The sequence below is a fragment of the Puma concolor genome, unplaced genomic scaffold, assembly GCF_028749965.1.
Source record: "Puma concolor isolate L17-30 unplaced genomic scaffold, mPumCon1.1.hap2 unalloc_scaffold_119, whole genome shotgun sequence".
Lineage (NCBI taxonomy): Eukaryota > Metazoa > Chordata > Mammalia > Carnivora > Felidae > Puma > Puma concolor.
The window spans coordinates 18,099-36,713 of record NW_028240146.1 but is presented as its reverse complement, the minus strand read 5'-3'; the positions used below and the strand labels follow the sequence as shown (position 1 = coordinate 36,713).

The 18,615-nt window shown below is 43.4% G+C and overlaps 1 long non-coding RNA gene and 1 pseudogene across 2 annotated transcripts; one reads left to right on the top strand and one right to left on the bottom strand.

Annotated features, from left to right (window-relative positions):
* Positions 1 to 1,713: 1,713 nt before the first annotated feature.
* On the bottom strand, positions 1,714 to 4,189 carry LOC147571699 (uncharacterized). Of its 2 annotated transcripts, none has more exons than XR_015247131.1 (3): positions 4,075 to 4,189; positions 2,912 to 3,043; positions 1,714 to 1,854 (listed from the first exon to the last, which is right to left on the bottom strand). It is a non-coding gene; the product is annotated as an uncharacterized LOC147571699 (long non-coding RNA). The 2 variants fall into 2 exon arrangements; XR_015247132.1 differs by having other exon boundaries at positions 1,715 to 1,854; positions 4,100 to 4,115.
* Positions 4,190 to 17,497: 13,308 nt separating this feature from the next.
* On the top strand, positions 17,498 to 18,073 carry LOC147571698 (large ribosomal subunit protein eL20 pseudogene; annotated as a pseudogene).
* The last annotated feature ends 542 nt before the right edge of the window (positions 18,074 to 18,615 follow it).

Genomic DNA, 18,615 nt, shown 5'->3' with positions numbered 1-18,615 from the left:
ATCCGTGGCTGACACGTGGCCACTGTGGCTCTGAGGGACCCTCCCCCTCTCAGGCCACCTGCCCCCAGTTATTCTGACCACCAAGAGCACCTGTGGGTTCTGACCTGGATCCTGCCAGCTTCCTGGGGCAGCAAGCCCAGGGAGGCGCCCCAAGCCCCAGGTCCCCCCTTCACGGCTGTGTGTGACACACCCAGGAAGGAGCAGCCTGACCGTGGGGTCTGTCCTCCTGGGGACTTGCTCCTTTGCTGGCACCTGCCACGGCTTCCTGACGCCTCAGCTATGCAATGTTTTGCTCCCCTTCTCCTGAGGTTCCCAAGGCGCCCTACCAGTGCAGCAGGCAGTGGCCAGCAGGGCTGGCCCACCCCATGGCACTTGTGGGCCGGGGGACGTCGTGCTGTCCACTGCCTCCGTCACACATACCCCCTTCCCCCAGGATTCACTCTGCCTTGTGAGGTGACAGAAGCGCCAATCTTGTTCTGTTTGAATATTTTGAAGTTTATTTATTTTGAGAGAGAAAGAAGTGTGCGCATGTGCGTACAAGTAGGGGAGGAGCAGAGGGGGAAAGAGAGACTCCCAAGCAGGCTCCGCACTGTCAGCACAGAGCTCTACACGGGGCTTGAACCCACAAACCGGGAGATCATGACCAGAGCCAAGATCAAGAGTGGGACGCTTAAACGACCGAGCCGCCCAGGCGCCCTTCCAATTCTGTTTTCAAAAAGGAAGCCACCTGGAAGATGTGCAGGGTGGGTAAGAGAGACACACTGCGGGCAGAGAACGGGGCCAGACACAGAGTAAACGCGAGAGGGTGAGCAGCCGGAACGGACGCTGCTGACCTCCTGTGACAAAGGTTCTTGCTGAAAAGTCACTTGGAAGTGGACACTTATAGGGGCGCCTGGGGGGCTCAGGGTGGTTGAGCATCCGACTGCGGCTCAGGTCATGATCCCACGGTTTGTAAGTTCCAGCCCCATGTCGGGCTCTTAGCTGGCAGCTCGGAGCCTGGAGCTGCTTCCGTTTCTGTGTCTCCCTCTCTCTCGGCCCCTCCCTCTCTTGTGCTCTCTCTCAAATATAGACGTTGAAGAAAATTAAAAAAAAACAAAGAAGTGGACACCTATGGGGCTGCAAACAATTACATGCGATCGCTCTGTATTTTATTGAGATCTCTACATTTTGCAAATGTAAACAAACATCCAGTAAACACATCCAGATTAAAAAAGTCTATGGACACAGCACATCACTGTCGTCAGGGGGCAGTGTCAGCTTCCAGCAGAAGGCAGGCCTCGCCCAGCACAGAGCCTATCCCAGGCCGGGAGGGCGCGGCCCCACCATGACCTGCTTTGGAAATGTGGGGACGGCGGGGAGGGCGGGCAGGGCAAACAGCACACAGGACCCTCAACGTGGGCATCTCTTGCCTCCCAGGGGGTGCTCGGGAAGGAAGCTGGGGCAGGATGGTATGTCCCGGCCAGCCACAGAGAGGAGCTTTACAGACCCCTCAAAGCTCAAGAGACAAAGCACAACGGCTCAACCCCACCCGGTCACACACCTGGATGTGTGCTGTCCACTGTCCAGGATTCATGGGGCTACCCACAGAAACACGGGATCCGCGTGTGGCTGACATGATGCCAGAGACACTTCCCCACCTCCCCGGGGCTGCTTCCCGCATGCCAGAGGAGACAAAACGAAAGTCTCTGTCTCACGACAAAAACTGTACACACAAATAAAAAAATAAAAAACTAACGGAAGTCTATCTACAAGGCTAGCTCTTTGCAGAGGCTGCAGGTTCTGGAAACTGAAGAAATTCGTATGGGTCGTGGGTCACCTCTGGCTGCTCCCCGATGCTGAGGCCAGAAGGACTTCCTGCAATTGTGGGAAAGACAGGTGTTCACACAGTGGATCCACACACACGTCGCGGTTCACACCGGGCCGAAAACGTGTCCTAGTGACGGCGGTTAGTGAAACCACAACTCAGCCATACAGCCCGCTTGTTACTCAGCCAAACCTCCACCATGGACGAGCACCCCCGAGCCCACAACGTCAAGACGTATTTCGCGAGCCCGACCTTCTATCTGGGAACTACAACAGGAGCATGGGGAAGTAAGGGAGTAAATTCAAGGAGCCAGGAAGCGTTTGGTTCCCTTCCTGGTGGGACTGAAATCCCGGTGGGGCCCACACACCTGCCCGCTCTGTCTCAGTAAACACAGAAGGCCCCAGGCCACCTGCTCTCCCCTCAGGGCCTCGGAGGATCGACACACTCGTTGACACTCTGTGTTAGGACTAAAACCGGGAATGGCAGAAAGAAACAAACGTTCCCCGAGTTGAACTCAGCGTCTGAGGCTCGTTCTGCCCCTTCCAAGGTCCCTGGGGTGTAGCCAGCTGGGGCTCCTCATGACGCAGGGCCGGCCATGTCTCACGGCCACTCCCCAGGATTCCTAACCCCAAGTGACTTCCACTCACACGCTTCAGCCCCGTGCAGCTGCCCGACTAGAGGGCGGTCTCAGCGCCCCAGGGGCAGGGGCGCCCTGCAGAGGGAGCAGCCCCCAAAGTCCCGGGGCCACCTTACCCAGGTGGTGCTGGTCCCTACTGGAGGGGGAGGTGTTGGACAGGCAGCTGAGGATGGAGGACAGCCAGGAGCCCCTGCGCTCTGCCTGTGCCTCGTGTAGGTCCTGCAGAGGCGTACAGAGACACAAGCAACCAGGAGAAGAGGGAGGCTGCAGCGCAGATGACTGGCAGGCCTGACGTCCATCTGCCGGTGGGCAACATCCCCACTACGGGGCGAGCCTGCCTGCAGCGACCCCGTAACACACACCACTTCTGGGAGGGTCCTGCTCGCGAGGCACCCCAGAGATGGAGCTGGTGACAGGACCCAAAGAGAGCCTGCGGGACACGAGCTCTGCCCAGACACCCCTGACGCTACCTTGCCCCCTGTGAGAGCCGGCTGATCCTGTCCCGAGCCTCGTCAGCTGCGTGCTCCACCAAGGCCAGCACGTGCTCCTCTGCCGTGCTGTCAGTCAGGCTGCAGGCATTTCCTTCCGGCTCAAACGTGCAGCTGCGAGGCAAGAACAGCACACACGTCACCGGGGCACGTGCTGCTCCCACCTCACCACAGTCAGTCCCTACCACTCCCCAAGGTCACCATGGGCTGGGAGCAGGGGCACGAAGTACTCCTTGACCCTGTCCTCATGGCTGTAACTGCAGCAATACGCGAGGCCTCCACGAACAGCAAGGGAGACCCAAACGGCCGCTGGAGGTGTCTCGTGTCTCAGCTGCACACCTGAGTCGATCTAAGAGCAACCTGACGGCAACCTCACTACTCACAATGTCATTCGAGGCACCGTTGGAAAAAGAGGCAAAGCTCCATGGAGCGTGGAGACACCAGAAACAAGGGTGAGCTGGGAGCACAGGTCATGAGGCAAAAGGGGCATCCCGAGGCTTCGGCAGGTGGCCTCAGACCCCACACAGAGAAGAGCTTTATTTGAACAGCCAAGGGTTGCTGGGTGCAGCACCCAACGGATGTGGTCTCTCCTGTGGAAGTTTCCAGAAGCATATGGACAGATTCCATCCAAGGAGCTGTGGGAGCAAATTCTGCCTGCGGATCCCAAGCCTGCAAGAACCCCCCCCCCCCCCCGCCCAGGGTGGATGGCTGCAGGAGTTGGGGGGTCGGGTATGATGAGAATGAAGCCCCCCCCACAAAGCGTGTCACTTGCCTAACACAGCACAGCTATGTCCCCCGCTCAGGGACAGCCAAGCCAGGCCACCAACAAGTGTCCTGCATAGGAGGGAACTTCTTCATAGTGAAGGGCCAACAATCCCTGCAACACACATATGGGAACAGCAGTGTCACACCTGGAACAGAGCCTGCGTATGGCTGGCAGGGGCGGTCCAGCCCTTGTGCCCCCAGGTCCGTTAGCGTTTCAAGGCCCGGCTGGTCCAGGTTGCCGGCCAGCTGCCTGGAAACACCTGAGACCAGAGCTCACACGCAGCCTCTGGGGACCAGGCTCCTTCCAGCAGGTGGGGTGGGGGGGGGTCCACGAGCTACTCCACAGACACGGGCACCAAAACAGGCTCACCCTCACTCACATTCCTGAGGTGCGTTTCCCGATACCTGATAACTTCTCTACTTCCTTTTGGATTCCTTGGCAGTTTCAACTTGTACAGGTGCTGCTTCAGGAACGAGCTCCTCAAAAGCTGTGTCTTCGTTGCCCAGAAGATCTGCCTGCTGAGAAAAATCCATGTCCTGCATAAACGACATGCTGTGCTTCAGAGCTAACAGCCGCTCCTAGAATCAAAAAGGACAGAGCAGCAGGCCTTTACCTCTGCCTCACAGCTGAGGCGCCATGGTGATGGGTTGGATGTGGACAGCCACAGCCTCGCCTGGCCTAACAGCGGGCTCCCATGGCGCTACCGCGGCAGGTGTAGGTGGGAGTCAGCACCACAGGCGCGGCCGACTGGCTGGGAGCACTCGGGGCTGGCAGAGGGGGACGGGCCAGAGGGCACAGTGGCCCTCACCTCACCTACAGGCCGATCAGGTACAAGGCACTGGTCCTAGATGCGTGACACATGCAACCTGGCTCGTGGGACAGATCTGGGAAGCCACTCTGGATGGCCAAGACGTCCTGTCCGGACTCAGTGAGGCAGCCACGTAAAACAAATCACAGGCTGGCTGCAATCCATCAGACACCCACACTTAGATCAACAGATCCAGCACTTTCCACCAACCCTAAAGGAGACGTTCCAGCTGGCGCAGGAGCAGAGAGAGAGAGAGAGAGAGAGCACCTGGAGGGGAGGGTGGCCTGGGATGTGTACCCTAGAGCAGAAGCTCCGCGCCACTGCCAGTGATGGTCTGGTGGAAGCATGTCAGTCAGTGGGGGTGGGGCTCTGTGTAGGCATCGAGACAGAGGGGAACTCACGTCTCTGTGGCTCCCTGCTGCCGTGGGTTTCTTACTTTGCTCATCTTAAAGCCTGCGTGAAGGATCTCCTTGGTCTACTTGTAGTACAAGTGTCTGGTCTGTTGTAGGTCATCGCGTTATCACACATCAGTTTGAAATCTGCCTGAAAGGGAAAAAAATAGAATCTGTCGAATTTGAACCACTAAGATGCCAGCGAAAACCGGATTCCTGTCAAGAGGCTAAAACTGAGTGGCAAGCAACTAAACCAGGCTCTTCAGCTTCACAAATGGTTTTTAACGACTCTTTGAGGAAAGTGTCAGACCTTACAGTGAGAAGCCTGCCAAACCTAGAGCTTCCTCTTGAGCACGACACATGCTTGCTTTCTGTTTCTGTTGTTTTATTCTGAGAAAGAGAATGTGTGTGTGAGCAGGAGAGAGACAGAATCCCAAGCAGGTTCCACGCTGTCATCACAGAGCCTGACGTGGGGCCTGAACTCGCGAACCATGAGATCACGACCTAAGCCGAAACCAAGAATTGGACGCTTAACCGACGGAGCCTCCCAGCTGCCCCAACAGGTGCGCGTTCTAAGAACACCGCAGCTCCCTCTCTCCATCTCCAACTGCCCCGCTTTGGGAGAAATCAGATGTAAATAGGAACAAGAAGTGACAGCCAGGTCCTTTTAAGTAAAAGCTGAGGGATGAGCAGAGACCTGAGCACGTTCACGTCCTCTCTCTGGGATTTTGCCACAGAATTCAAAACTTGGTCTATCGGCGATTACTCTAATAGCATCAGCAAAAAGGCTTTCCGTAAGATAGGAAAATCTTGCTGAACAGCTTACATTAAAAGCAAGCTATTGGACATTTCCATATATCATCACCCCAACCAAATTACAGACAGCACACACCTGTCACAGGTGCGCTGGCCATGAGGACGCATAAGGACAGCTGAAGCCAGCCAGACCCTGACTGAACCCCAGCACTGGCCCCACGGCCAAGGTCCCCAGGGCTGGGCCTGTGGCCCTCAAGTCCCCACCCTCTGCAGGCCTTGATGTAGCAGTCTTGAGGACAAGGCAGAGGGGGGACACTGCTCACATCCAGGACTGTCACTGGGCAGCAGAGCAAACCGGCGCCCGACAAGGAAGGTGGAGGATTGAGGGCCGCCCGCCCCAGTACCCTTTCATGTGGCACAGCCTCTGAGGCTCAGCAAACACACTCAGTCATGTCACCAGAAAATGACAGTGATAGAGCTAAGCCTTCCAAATTGAATAGAAACTAAGAAAGAAACCCGATGCCTTTTCCTAAATGACATCATTACCAAAGTGTCAAGCACTCATCTTGATCCGCCCCTGGTTTCAAAGCCAACAAACAATTCCTACCTCGCAGTTTTACCAAGAAACAGAGTTCAGAACTACACGCTAGAGAGTCATAGCGGCGGTGGTGGCGAGGTGGCATTGGCGGCGTGAGTAATTTATTAGGAATATTATTATTAAGTGTTAGCATATAAATTTTATTATAATAAAATATATTAAAATAAAGATATTTCTGTAAGGAAAGAAACACCAAATAAGCTTCTTATGGAAAAATCACATAACATTAAGTAGGTAGTTTACAGCCATCCGATATGAATCCTGGGATATTCTCATTTCACACAAACAGAAGTTTTTAATTGTATGCAGAATATATGCACTAAGACCATTTTGTTAAGTATTTTCACTGAATACTCTACATAAGTTATCAACTACATATCCCCTTAATTATAACAGGAAAAAAATTTACTTACAATAACTTTACAGTAAACATTGAATATAATATTAAGTATAAATATAATGCATAAATGTATGTTTTATTTCATAAAAACTGAAAATGAAAGTGAGGGATTCATGTCCGTTATATTCCTCAGTTTTCCCAATTTACAAATGCCTAAACAATCCTATCATACTGAGGACGATACTGAGGATCCACTAGATCAAATATTGATTCCCATTATAAATAGAAATCATTTCAAAATACAATTATGATCACAAAATGAAAGTTTTAGAACTTTATCCTACATAGATTTCTCTAAAGAATGGTTGGATTGACATCAGCTTCATTAGAAGACAACTTATGTTTAAAGCCATCATATCTTTCTATGCTATTCTTCTTTTGCATCCTTAATTACTTGTATGATATATTCCTTTTGCTACATAACTAGCCGTCCCAAAGGACTTATTCTAATGGTACTCACCTGCATCCTTGAACATATATACCATCTTACACTGACTGTAAATAGCCAAACCACCTACTTTGTCAGTTCAGAGACAACAAATCAATGCATGATAAATAACACCATTCCACTTTGGACTAAAAAACAGGAGGTTAAAGTGTTTCCCATTATTGCTACCAAGAAAAAAAGAAAATTTTCTGCCTTTGAAAATAGGCGTTGACTTCTCTTGACAGAATGTAAGTTTATCTACAGAAAAGATCCACGAATTCTTAACACATTTTTTTCATAATAATATAGTCTGTCCTTTAAAAAATAAATGTAAGAAAAAACTGTATATATTCTCTATAACAAGTAGGTAAACCATTTCACATACCAACAAAGAGTTAAGTGGTGTATATTTCTATATGCTACTGTATAGATATAGGTATATTCCTATACTGAGGTTCTTATAAGGCAGACAGATACACATATGAATACATATATCACAAGGTATTGTGCATTCACAATAGCATAGGAACAAACATAAAAAAAAATAGCCATTAATTATGGTATGTCCCCATGGTGGTAGCAGATGGTGGGCAAGGGTGCTGAGAAAAAAGTATAAATGAAGAGAAAAAAGTTATGGATGAAATGGCATTTAAATTTGGTCTTGATAAGTGAGTAGAATCACAGTAGAAAGATGGATTATAAAAGCAGTCCATGCGGACTAAATATTATGGGCGAGTTCTGAGTATTCTCATGTATATAATTTAATTAGAGACCAGAAATTGAAGCACATAAAACTGTCAGGATAGGTACTCAAATATGGGTCTAGCTATAGACAACTGAGTGCCAGAATAAAGCGTTCACAATTGATTTGGTAACTAAGAGAGAGAAATTGAAGGATTCTGAGGAGACAACCTGACTTGCAAGAGAAGATGGGAAGTCTACTGGAATTTGTAGGAATGATGTTGAAAAACAATGTTGACAGTGTAGGTAAGAAAATGTAACCTTGAACTGAGGGAACTAGTTATAAAAGACACCCGATAGCTATCAGTATAACTCTAGTACTTTTCTATAGCAAATTTCCCCAGAAACGGATTAAAACACCAACATGCTAAGGAAAATCATATGTTGTAGGGAAGGCCAGCAAAAGAAACTGTGTGCATATGTATGGATAATTTTTTGTTTTGGATGCTACTTTTTTTAACAGTATGGTAATTAATAACTTCTGTGCACCATAAAAAGATAAGAAGACAAAAGTAGTCTGGGCTTAACTTACAAATCAACAGACATGCAAAAAAATCATCAAGGACATCTGCGTGTTATACCTCCCTCAGTAGCATGTCAAAAAGACAACCTACTCTCTCAAGAATGATGCCTGCAAAAAGCAGAGAGGAAAAAGTTCTCCTCAAGAACGCTTTTGGTTTTTCCTACAGCAACATTAATTACATTGTCGGCTAGAGCTGAAAGCATGAGATAAGCAGAAGCAATCTGATTCTCATCTTGTTTAAACTTGTCAGTTCTAAAATGAAGTCAAGAGTTAGGGAAAATGGAGAAGGTCTCCTTCCTCATTTAAAGATAAATGGGAAGTCCAACTCCTGAATTTTTTTAAAAGGAGGGTTACTCTCTAGAAGACAGTTGTCTCTTTGAAAGTATTTCTAATTCAGCCTCTCACATGACAGCCTCCCAGAGTCTGAGAGTGATATGTTTCATCAGGAGACACTCCCATCTTCAGTGCAGCTCTGGATCACCTGTTCTGCCTTTGACCCTCTGCTAAAAGAAAATGGATCTCTACAGGGCTTAGAAGCTGCCAAGACTTAACAAATTTTTCAGCTGAACTTTTGCTTCAACTCAGTGTTCTTACTTCCTAGTTCTGCTGTTTCATGTGGCATGCTAGGCAACCCTAAAGAGAAGTTACTTTCAATAAGCGCTTATTTGTTAGAATTCTGACTCCCAATATGATCCTGGAGATTGGATACATGTTCCTCCAGAGAAGAGAAAGAAGGAGAGGGAAAACTGAGGAAAGAACAAGAATAGATGAAGTATGGATACGTAGATCACCTAGTGAAGGGAGGGTTAGAGAGTATGACACAGAGATGTGAAACAAAGCGTCTGAGGGGATGCGACGCCTGGGATTTGTCCCAGGTATCAAAACACTATGAATGTACCATATATTGAAGGGAATTTCAATACAGATCTTATCCAGTCAACATTTTTTTTCCTTCTGAGTTGTGAATCCCTTTCCTCTTCTAGTTGTGTATCCCTAAATTTTTCCTCCAATAAAGCCTTTTATTTTTTCAAGTGTTAAACGAGTGGAATGAAAAGAAAGAGACCATTTTATTTCTCATTTCTCGGACACATTTTTTTTTTTATCCCTTAGAAAGTAAATCCATTCAAATAATTGCTTATTAAAATTATCTGGGACAATGCTTTAAAAAGCCCAAAGCATGAATGGTTTTATTGTTGAGATTAATATATTTCACCAAATTCTACCCACTATTACATATCCACACTGCTCTGATTGTTCACATGAATTTTTTAATGAGGTATATTTTTAAAGTGTATTCTTTGAAGAATTTTTTTTTTTTTAAATAGAAGCTTAGGCACGTGAGTGAGGTCTGACTTTATGGGGGAAAAAATATCACTTGAATCAAGACATGAGGTCTAGTCTATGCACCGATGCAGTGCCTACAATTCTGATGTGACATTCCAATGAAATCCTGAAAGTTAATACTTCCTAAATTCAGGTTTAGGGTACATGGGCTGGGAGAAAACAATTTCTCCATTATCTTCTTCATAATCTGAATCTTAAAGGTCCCTTAATGATGGCAAATTGATGGGAGAAAAACTAAAAGCAACAAAAACAAAACCAACAAATAAGTTTTATTGTCAATTGAAAAAGTAAATAACCAGCGCTGACAAGTAACAAAGAATCCTGATTTTAAAAAAGAAAGTGCATTTGCCAATTTTTTCTAATCTCTTTAAAGGTTTTCAATAGTTCTAAATTAAATCCCTTTCACCCTTATCTCTTTTTCCATCAGAAAATCCGAAGAGTATTTGGATTCAGACATCCACTGCACCAAAGATCTTTCATTACACAGCACAAACAGGCAATTTATTGAACAAGAACCCAATTACTTAACCTAGCTTCAGGTTTCATTCTATCTACCCTGCCGCATCTACCTTGACAGAAGCCTACTCATCTCTTCTGATGGACGTTGCTACATATCAGTTCTGCTACAGAGAGATGATTCCTAACCTTCTTGTAGAGAACCACTGATTAAAGAAGCTCAGATGCCCATCTCAGCTTCCTTGGACCCATGAATAACAATGGGAAAGAGTGCAGACAGATATGGACCCTTTCCTCCTCTGTATAAGGAACCAGCATTCAAAGAGTTGAAAAAAAGGAGTATCTGCTCAGAGAAAATGACTAACATTTACCAAAGTCCTGTACTGGCAGTGTCTGAGGTTCTCTCCAGTGTGTTTCTGTTCTTTACATTACTATCATGCTCCCCCCATTTTGCTAGTAGAGAAGAAAATAAATTCCGTAAAGTTCTTGTACCTTTATTGCTGCCATTCTTGTTTTCAAACGTACTGATAAACGATGTTAATGACTTGACTTTTACATCACAAATTCTCAATAGTAAATGCACATTAGAAGAACCTAGGAACCTACAGCCTGAGTCCCATCCCTACAGATTTTGATTTAATTCATCAGGACTGGAACCTGCGCATTGTTACTGTTTTTAAATTTCTCCAGATGATTATAATTTACAGCTAATGTTGAGAAGCATTATTTGATGTGAATAGCAACCAAAATTTCGTTATTATATTAGAATTATGAACAGCTGTTAGGAACCATTTTAGTTTAGCTTCATTTCCAAAGCAGTAATATTTTAGAGAAAAGCCTCTGGGGGCACCTGGGTGGCCCATTGGTTGAGCATCCGAATTCCTCTCAAGTCCTGTCCTCCTGGTTCATGAATTTGAGCCCCAGGTTGGGCTCTTTGTTGAGAGCTCAGAACCTAGAGTCTGCTTCATATTCTGTGTGTGTCTCTCTCTCTGCCCCTCCCCTGCTGACACTCTGTCAATCTCTCTCTCTCAAAAATAAATAAACATTAAACAATTTTAAAAAAGGAAAGCCTCTAAAAGTTTACACTCATGAAGACATCGTTACCTCACAGGAAAGTCTATTTCTTTGGTTTCCTTTTTAACATTAAATCTTTAGAGAAAGTTCCCGATATATTTCAAAGTATCCATGTACACGACTGCTCATGACAACACTGTTTTTCTTGATAAGTTCAATAATACCGACAATAAAGAAGTGGAGTTACACACACAAACACCGAGAAAGAGAAAGAGAGGGAGGAGAGAGAAGGAGAAAGGAAGACACCAACTAGCTCACATAAATGGGAATAGGGAGAATGCCTTCAGTGTAAAATACTTTACGGATGGACTTATAGGCATATATGTACATGCATAATACCTTTTTGAAGAACACTGTAAAGGGTGGTTTCTAGAAATATAAGGTTAGGCTTTTATTTCTAGTATATACCTTTTTAATTCTTTCTATATTCTAATCATTTGTATGAACTGGTTTCATATATTTCAACTAGGAGAGACTATTTGGATAATGGGATAACAAATCATTTGTTTCTTTTTTGGAAGTTTTCAGTATTCTCCCAATACTGATGTGCAATTAGCTACCCACACTCTTCCTTGTGCTACCGTTTGGAGGTGATGAAGTTACCAGTCTTCTACATGATGGCCCATTAGCTATTTTAAAGAAAACAACAATGTTTTCCTTTGGTGGAAACTCATTTCAGATTTTCTTCATATCCTTTTGAAGACTGTACTGTGTGTTTAGTATTAATGTGCTGGTATTAAAGGATATGAAAATAATTTCACCAATTTGTGCCATGAAGAAGCTTACATTCGATCAAGGAGATAGAAATAAAAACATAAATAAAAAATAAAAAGTAGTAATTTCATTGCAAGTTCATTTGTAAACAGAGGAAACAAATGCCCACAGGGGAGTCTATTCTCTCAAGATGGTGAGCAACCAATACAGGGAGTGTAAAATTGGCAAATGGGCATGGAACGTGTTTCTCAAAATTTACTTTTCAAGTTAACAGAATTTTGATGTGTTATTTTAGTTCAATTTTACAACAGTACCAGATATTATTATTCCCAATTTATAACTCCATCAGTAGCAGCTCACGATATAATGGCTTTAAGATCTTTTCTTCTCTGACCATGTTCTGATTCATCAATATTGCTCTACAATAGCCAAGAATTAAATATACTTTCTAAATATGGTCTGATCAGTGCACAGGCAAGTGACACTACTGAGTCCACTGATTTTAGCACTAATATCTCTGATAATTTGTTCCAGAGTGAAGAGAGTGGAAGGAAAAATAGAGTTGATAGAAGCAGTTGGGTATATGGAGAAAGAAACAGCAAAGCCTGCCTGGAAGACTCAATGATGGCTTCAGAGAGCAGGCAGTGTTGGCTTGAACTGAGATTTGAAAAGCAAGGTTGAGTATTCCGGGGATAAATAGTGGGGTCTTCATTCCAAGCACAGGGAGTAATACTACCTGTTTAGACACTATGGATGCTTTCCACATTGTGTACAGTCACAAGAACAGGAACAAAGGGGCAAATGGGAGTGAGGTTTGACAGGGAGATAGAGGACTGACCATTATTATCTTGGGAATTTGGATATGATTGTACAGGCAATTAATATAACAACATAATAACTCATTTTATGTCCTGGAGAAAGACCTGTGTATTTTCCAGACATTAAAAAGGAATGAAAACATGTATAATAGAGATGCGCTCAGCTAAAATAAAACATCACCTAAATATCAGTAGTTTTTAAGTTGAAATGACAATTTCATACTTTTGTAATTTTTACTCCCCATCGGGAACACAGTTACACACTTTTGTGAGAAACGATGGTCCTTTTCATTAAGCTATGCATGATAGAGAAGAGTCAGCAGGTGCCTAACATGACTGCTTGCGGTTAGGATCACTTTCAAATTTATTTTGGCATAGTATTTCCATCAGAAAATTCTAAGTCAATAATTTTTTTAAAAAAATTTGTACTTCTATTACAGGCCATTTATTGCAGGCTGTTTACTATGAATTTTTGCTTACAATTTCTTGTCAAATGAAAAGCCCTAACCTAGCTTTTCCTGAACAATTTCAAGCTTTAGCTTCTATAGTACAGCTGTCTACTGCATATCCTAAAATTGGTATCCCTACTGGGAACAACAGGAGACCATGGTGAGGAGAGAAAACACACAGCAATATGTATGAAAAGAGGTTTTTTTGTCTCTTGGTTTTAATGTTCTTTAAGATAGCATGCTGGTTTCCTCTGATGCAAGAAGATTCCTCAAAAGACACTAAATTTCGAGTCTTTAAACAATATTCTGCTCTATGAAATTCTTATCAAACATTCATTGTTGAGATTTTTTAAATATGGGTTAATAAGTAGTTTCAGACAATAGCAGAACAAAACTACTTATTTTATATTTGGAATATAAGACAAAATTGTATTTGTGTGATAAAATGTTAGGGACTAGATTGGTTATTTTTACTTGATAAAAGTATGATTTATAGTGTCTTTGTGTAGATTGTGATTGTTTCATGTTTTATTGTCAAATTTCCTTGGCTAATAAAGCCACAGATAATGAAGCTGGCACAAGAGATCATTGTCTAGAGTTTTCAAGGTCAATATGTCAATTAAGGTCCATGAGCTACTCATTAGGACCAGAAAAAAATGAACATGCTGAGCAAGAGGAGATTACAAGTCTGGGATATCAAACATCTGTATTGACTTATGACAGCGTCAAGTTCTCCCTTTTGTGAAGTGATTTAGAGGGGCAAATTACTTTTTCACTAATTTGACAAAGATGACACTTTTTAAAGCTTCCTAATATAGGTTCAAAGATGCTTCATCACATACATCCATAAACCATGATACATCTATTGCATCAAATTCTCCAAGTACATATTGTCCATGTCATCTAGCAGAAGCATTAATTTATTTCCTTCATTCATTTGACAAAGACTTATAATTTCCTGAGTATGTACTGTGAATAAAGTTCTGGGTTAGCCAGAGGAGAGGGGAAAAATGAGGTAACCACAATTTCTGTCTCAAATACCCTACAGAGATAGATACTAAGCAATTAAATACATGATCAGTTAATTATAGCTGGTATAAGTGTCACAAAGGGAAAGTGCATGATGTGAGAACATACAATTATTATCATATAAGACCTTCAATGAGAGAATCATGTGGTATGAACATATCCACAGAATATAGATATTAATTTACTAACTAAATATAATTGAATATGTATTTATTGAGAACCCACTATATTCCATTCATTCTGTGGGGGTTAAGGATGTAAGAAAATCATACAATGTAATTGGGGAAACAGACACATGTACAGAAAAATGCTAAAAGCTACAGAAGCACAGATAAAAGGTGGTCCCTGAGATTTAAAAAAGAAGAAGAAAAATACTTGAAAGAGAGAACTGGTTCATTCATTTAATAAAATATTTATTAAACATTTATCATTTTTCCAACTTGGTGCTTGGTGTTAGGGACTTATGTCAATAAAATATAACCCCTGTCTGTAAATGACTCACTTTCTACAGCAGTGGTCGAAACCAGGATGGTTTTCTCCTCAGGGGACATATGACAAAGTCTGGAGACATTTTTTTTTTTTTTTTTTTTTGTCATAACTGGGGAGGGGGCACTACTGTCATCTAGTGGATAGAGACCAGAGATACTGTGAAACAGCCTACAATACAAAGAACAACACCCCCAGTGATGAATACTTATATATCCCCAAATGTCAATAGTACCAAGGTTGATAAACCCTTGAGAGCCACAGAGAAATAAGTAACCAATTACAATGCAGTATTATTAGTGATGAAATTGGGCTGTGTTTTTTTTTTTTGTTGTTTTTTTTTTTTTCAACGTTTATTCATTTTTGGGACAGAGAGAGACAGAGCATGAACAGGGGAGGGGCAGAGAGAGAGGGAGACACAGAATCGGAAACAGGCTCCAGGCTCCGAGCCATCAGCCCAGAGCCCGACGCGGGGCTCGAACTCACGGACCGCGAGATCGTGACCTGGCTGAAGTCGGACGCTTAACCGACTGCGCCACCCAGGCGCCCCAAGGCTGTGTTTTAAAAGACTAAGGAAAGTAAAGGAATAAATGTGATGCATTAAGGAGAGTAGGCAAGGAAAATCATTTAACATAATACACTATTATTGCAAATTTTGGTGAGATTCTGGAAATGCCTGTCAAAATGAAGATAGCAAGGTTAATATAGAATGGATGTGAGAGGGTTTTTGAGAGGTAAAACAAATGTTAATTTATGAAGCAATTATATGATGAAAGTTTGTGAGGTTGAAACAGATGGAAGACGCGGATGGAAGAGTCAATGCTTTCCTTACAATTTGTTTTGTTTGGGTGGTAGGTTAGATGGTGTTAACATGAATATATATCAAGACAAAGGTGAAAGACAGTTTTGAAAGATATTAATGATAATAAAAATAATACTTACATGTTACATGTCAAAGAGTATGTTAGTCACAGCAAACTATTAAATGTGTCATAACCCTTGTTAGGGAGGTAGAGCTATTTAAAATAAGTAGTTATCTCTAATTTTTAAGAAAGGGAAAGAGATTAAATACATCACTCAAGGTCCCATTGCTTATTTGTGGCAACATCCAAACTCCAATTGATATTTGTCTTCTGAAGCCAGTGTTGTCAACCTCTATGCTCTACTGGATAAGGAAAGAGAGACTGTAGACCATCTAGGTGGAGTTTTCACAGTTTGGATTTAGATTGCTTGGGTTCTCCAAAAAGTGAAACCTGGCATAAAAGTTTATATACTGCCAGTTTCTTAGGGAATACAATTCCAGGGAAGCAGAAGTGAGGAGAAATTTGAGTGAGACATAGATATACGGAGAGCAAACATTCAATTTTAAGTCAAGCACACTTGATGGTTTGATTGCTGGAATGTCTTCTAAGAGACCATCCTAACTGTTGCATTTCAGGATAGCCCATGGATAAGACAAAAGGGAGAATATTCACCACCTCTCAACAACATTAGTTAAAAATTTGCTCTAAAAACTTTGAACTCTTCTGCCTTTCCTACATTGCTCATCTAGAGATACCAAGTGGGTGTCAGTGGCAACAGAGATGTCTTGAGGCAGGAGGCAAGAAAGATTCAGCATGAATGGAAGATAAAACACGATGAGTTGTGCCAGTGAGAATCAATCACAAGGAAAGCTAATGCAAAATAAGAGGCCAAGCCCTGAAACAAATACAACTGGGAAGCTATGCAATGGTGTGTACGAAGTAGCTGACCTATCTGCTCTAAATATTACCAGCTTTGTTGCGATCAAGTTATTTCCCCTTCTGGGGTCTTAATTTTCTCATCTTCAAAACAGAGAAAATCATAGTACCTATCCAGTAGTATTGAGAGGACTGAAGGATTTAATATATATTAATAATTTAAAACAGGATGAACATAAGCACCAAATGCATTTATCATTTATTATTGACATCACCATCATCGTTGTTGAGAAGGAGAATATCAGCCCCTTAATAGCCACAAATGGGCTGAGTCTAACAGCAAGGCCTGGGGGTTGTTAGAGCTGGCCTGGCACCCACAGTTAAGGGTATAATGTCCTCTTGTTGAATATAAATTATCTCGGACAAAACACGAAGATCCAACAATGTCACTTTGTGACCATGATGAAGTGAGACAAAAAACAAAAACTTAATTGATCAAATAGAGAGTACAATAGTCAATACTCCAAAGAGTATTTGAGAAAAATGGATAAAATAGAAGACAGATCACACTGGGCAAATTGATGAGCAGGAGATGGGGAAATCAATCATTTTTAAAGTATGAATGTGAATAAGACAGAGATGGGAATTTAACTTGAGGAAAATGTAGGGTTGCAGGAGAAATTACGTATGATGGGGAGAAGTAAACAGTTAGTTTGCTTTAAGAAAGGCTCTGTGGGAAAGAGGTGTTTGCAGATCCAAGAAAGAGAGGGGAAATCTGATGAAGTAAGTTCTTAAAGTACACAGAAAGGAGAGATAGCAAGAAAATCGTTGGAAAACTAACCCTAAGAAGGAAAAGGTATTTCATTCTCTGAAATTGGAGGAGAAAGTGAGATAAATCCTAGTATCACTGAATATGAAGAATCTGTGATAGAGGGTAAAGAGGGGCAGCAAAGAAATTTCATGACTGTTGACTTGTTTTCTCACTGAGGAAATAATCCAAGACATCTGTTGAAGTTAAAGGATAGTAGCTTGGTAACACTGGGGCAGCCACAACAAAAAAGGGACCTGGAGCCAACAGGAAAGAAAAAGGTATCAGACATTAATAAGTATGCAGCCAACACTTCCTTTTGTCGGCCACAGTGAGAGTGGAAAGTGCGCCCCAAAGGCCTCAGGCACACTGGGAGAGTACAAGGTGATAGAGCACTGCCTGCCTACCCCAAATGCCATACTCTGCGCCTCTATCACGTGCACATCTTTGTACATAATCATGCTGTCAACAAGTTCCACTTCTGGTACTTTGTCTCTCAGCTGAAGAAGATGAATATATCTTCAAGGGAAATTGTCTACTATGGACAGGTGTTTCAGAAATACCCCATGTGGGTCAAGAACTTTGGCACCTGTCTGTGCCATGACTCCCCAGTGGCACTCACAATATGTACCAAGAGTACTGGACCTGACCACTGCAGGTGCTGTTACCCAGTGCTACTGAGACATGGACACCTGGCATTGCACCTGGGCCCACTCGATCCAGATTATAAAGGTGGAGGAGACTGCAGCCAGCAAGTGCCTACCAGCAGCCAACCAACTCCATGACTCTATGATCAAGTTCCCACTGACCCACCAGGTCTTGCATGGCCAATAGAAGCCATGTTTTACCATGAAGAGGCCCAAGATCTTCTTTTAGATACAGAGCTTCCCTGTCCCTAGGTCTGCCCAAATAAATGCCTTGGGAAAACCAAAAACCCAAAAAGCCAAACAAACAAACAAACAAACAAAAAAACCTAAACAAAACAAAACAGAGAGAGAGAGAGAGAGAGAGAGAGAGAGAGAATGCAGTTAAGGCAGAAGATTCTACACTCATAACCCTAAAGGATCTGATCAGTATAGCTATGTCATGTTTCTGTACAAGTCCTAAGCATCTGAGATGACAAGGAGACACATAAAATTCTTGGACCAATCCCTGTTATCAATGGCAAGTTTTCTGTGGTGAAAGGTGAAGAGGAACAAACGAATAAAAAGTCTTAAGCGAGCACAATTGAAATGAGCGATGACTGTGTCCAGGCCACATAAACAGGAAAACAAAGCCTGCTACAGAATGACCCATTAAAGGAGCTCAATTTCTAGGTCACTGGAGATAGGGAATGGAGAAGACAGGTGGAGATGTAAGGGTGGGGTGGGGTGGGGGATGGCAGCTACGCTCAGTAGCAGTGCCACTGAAGGAATTTG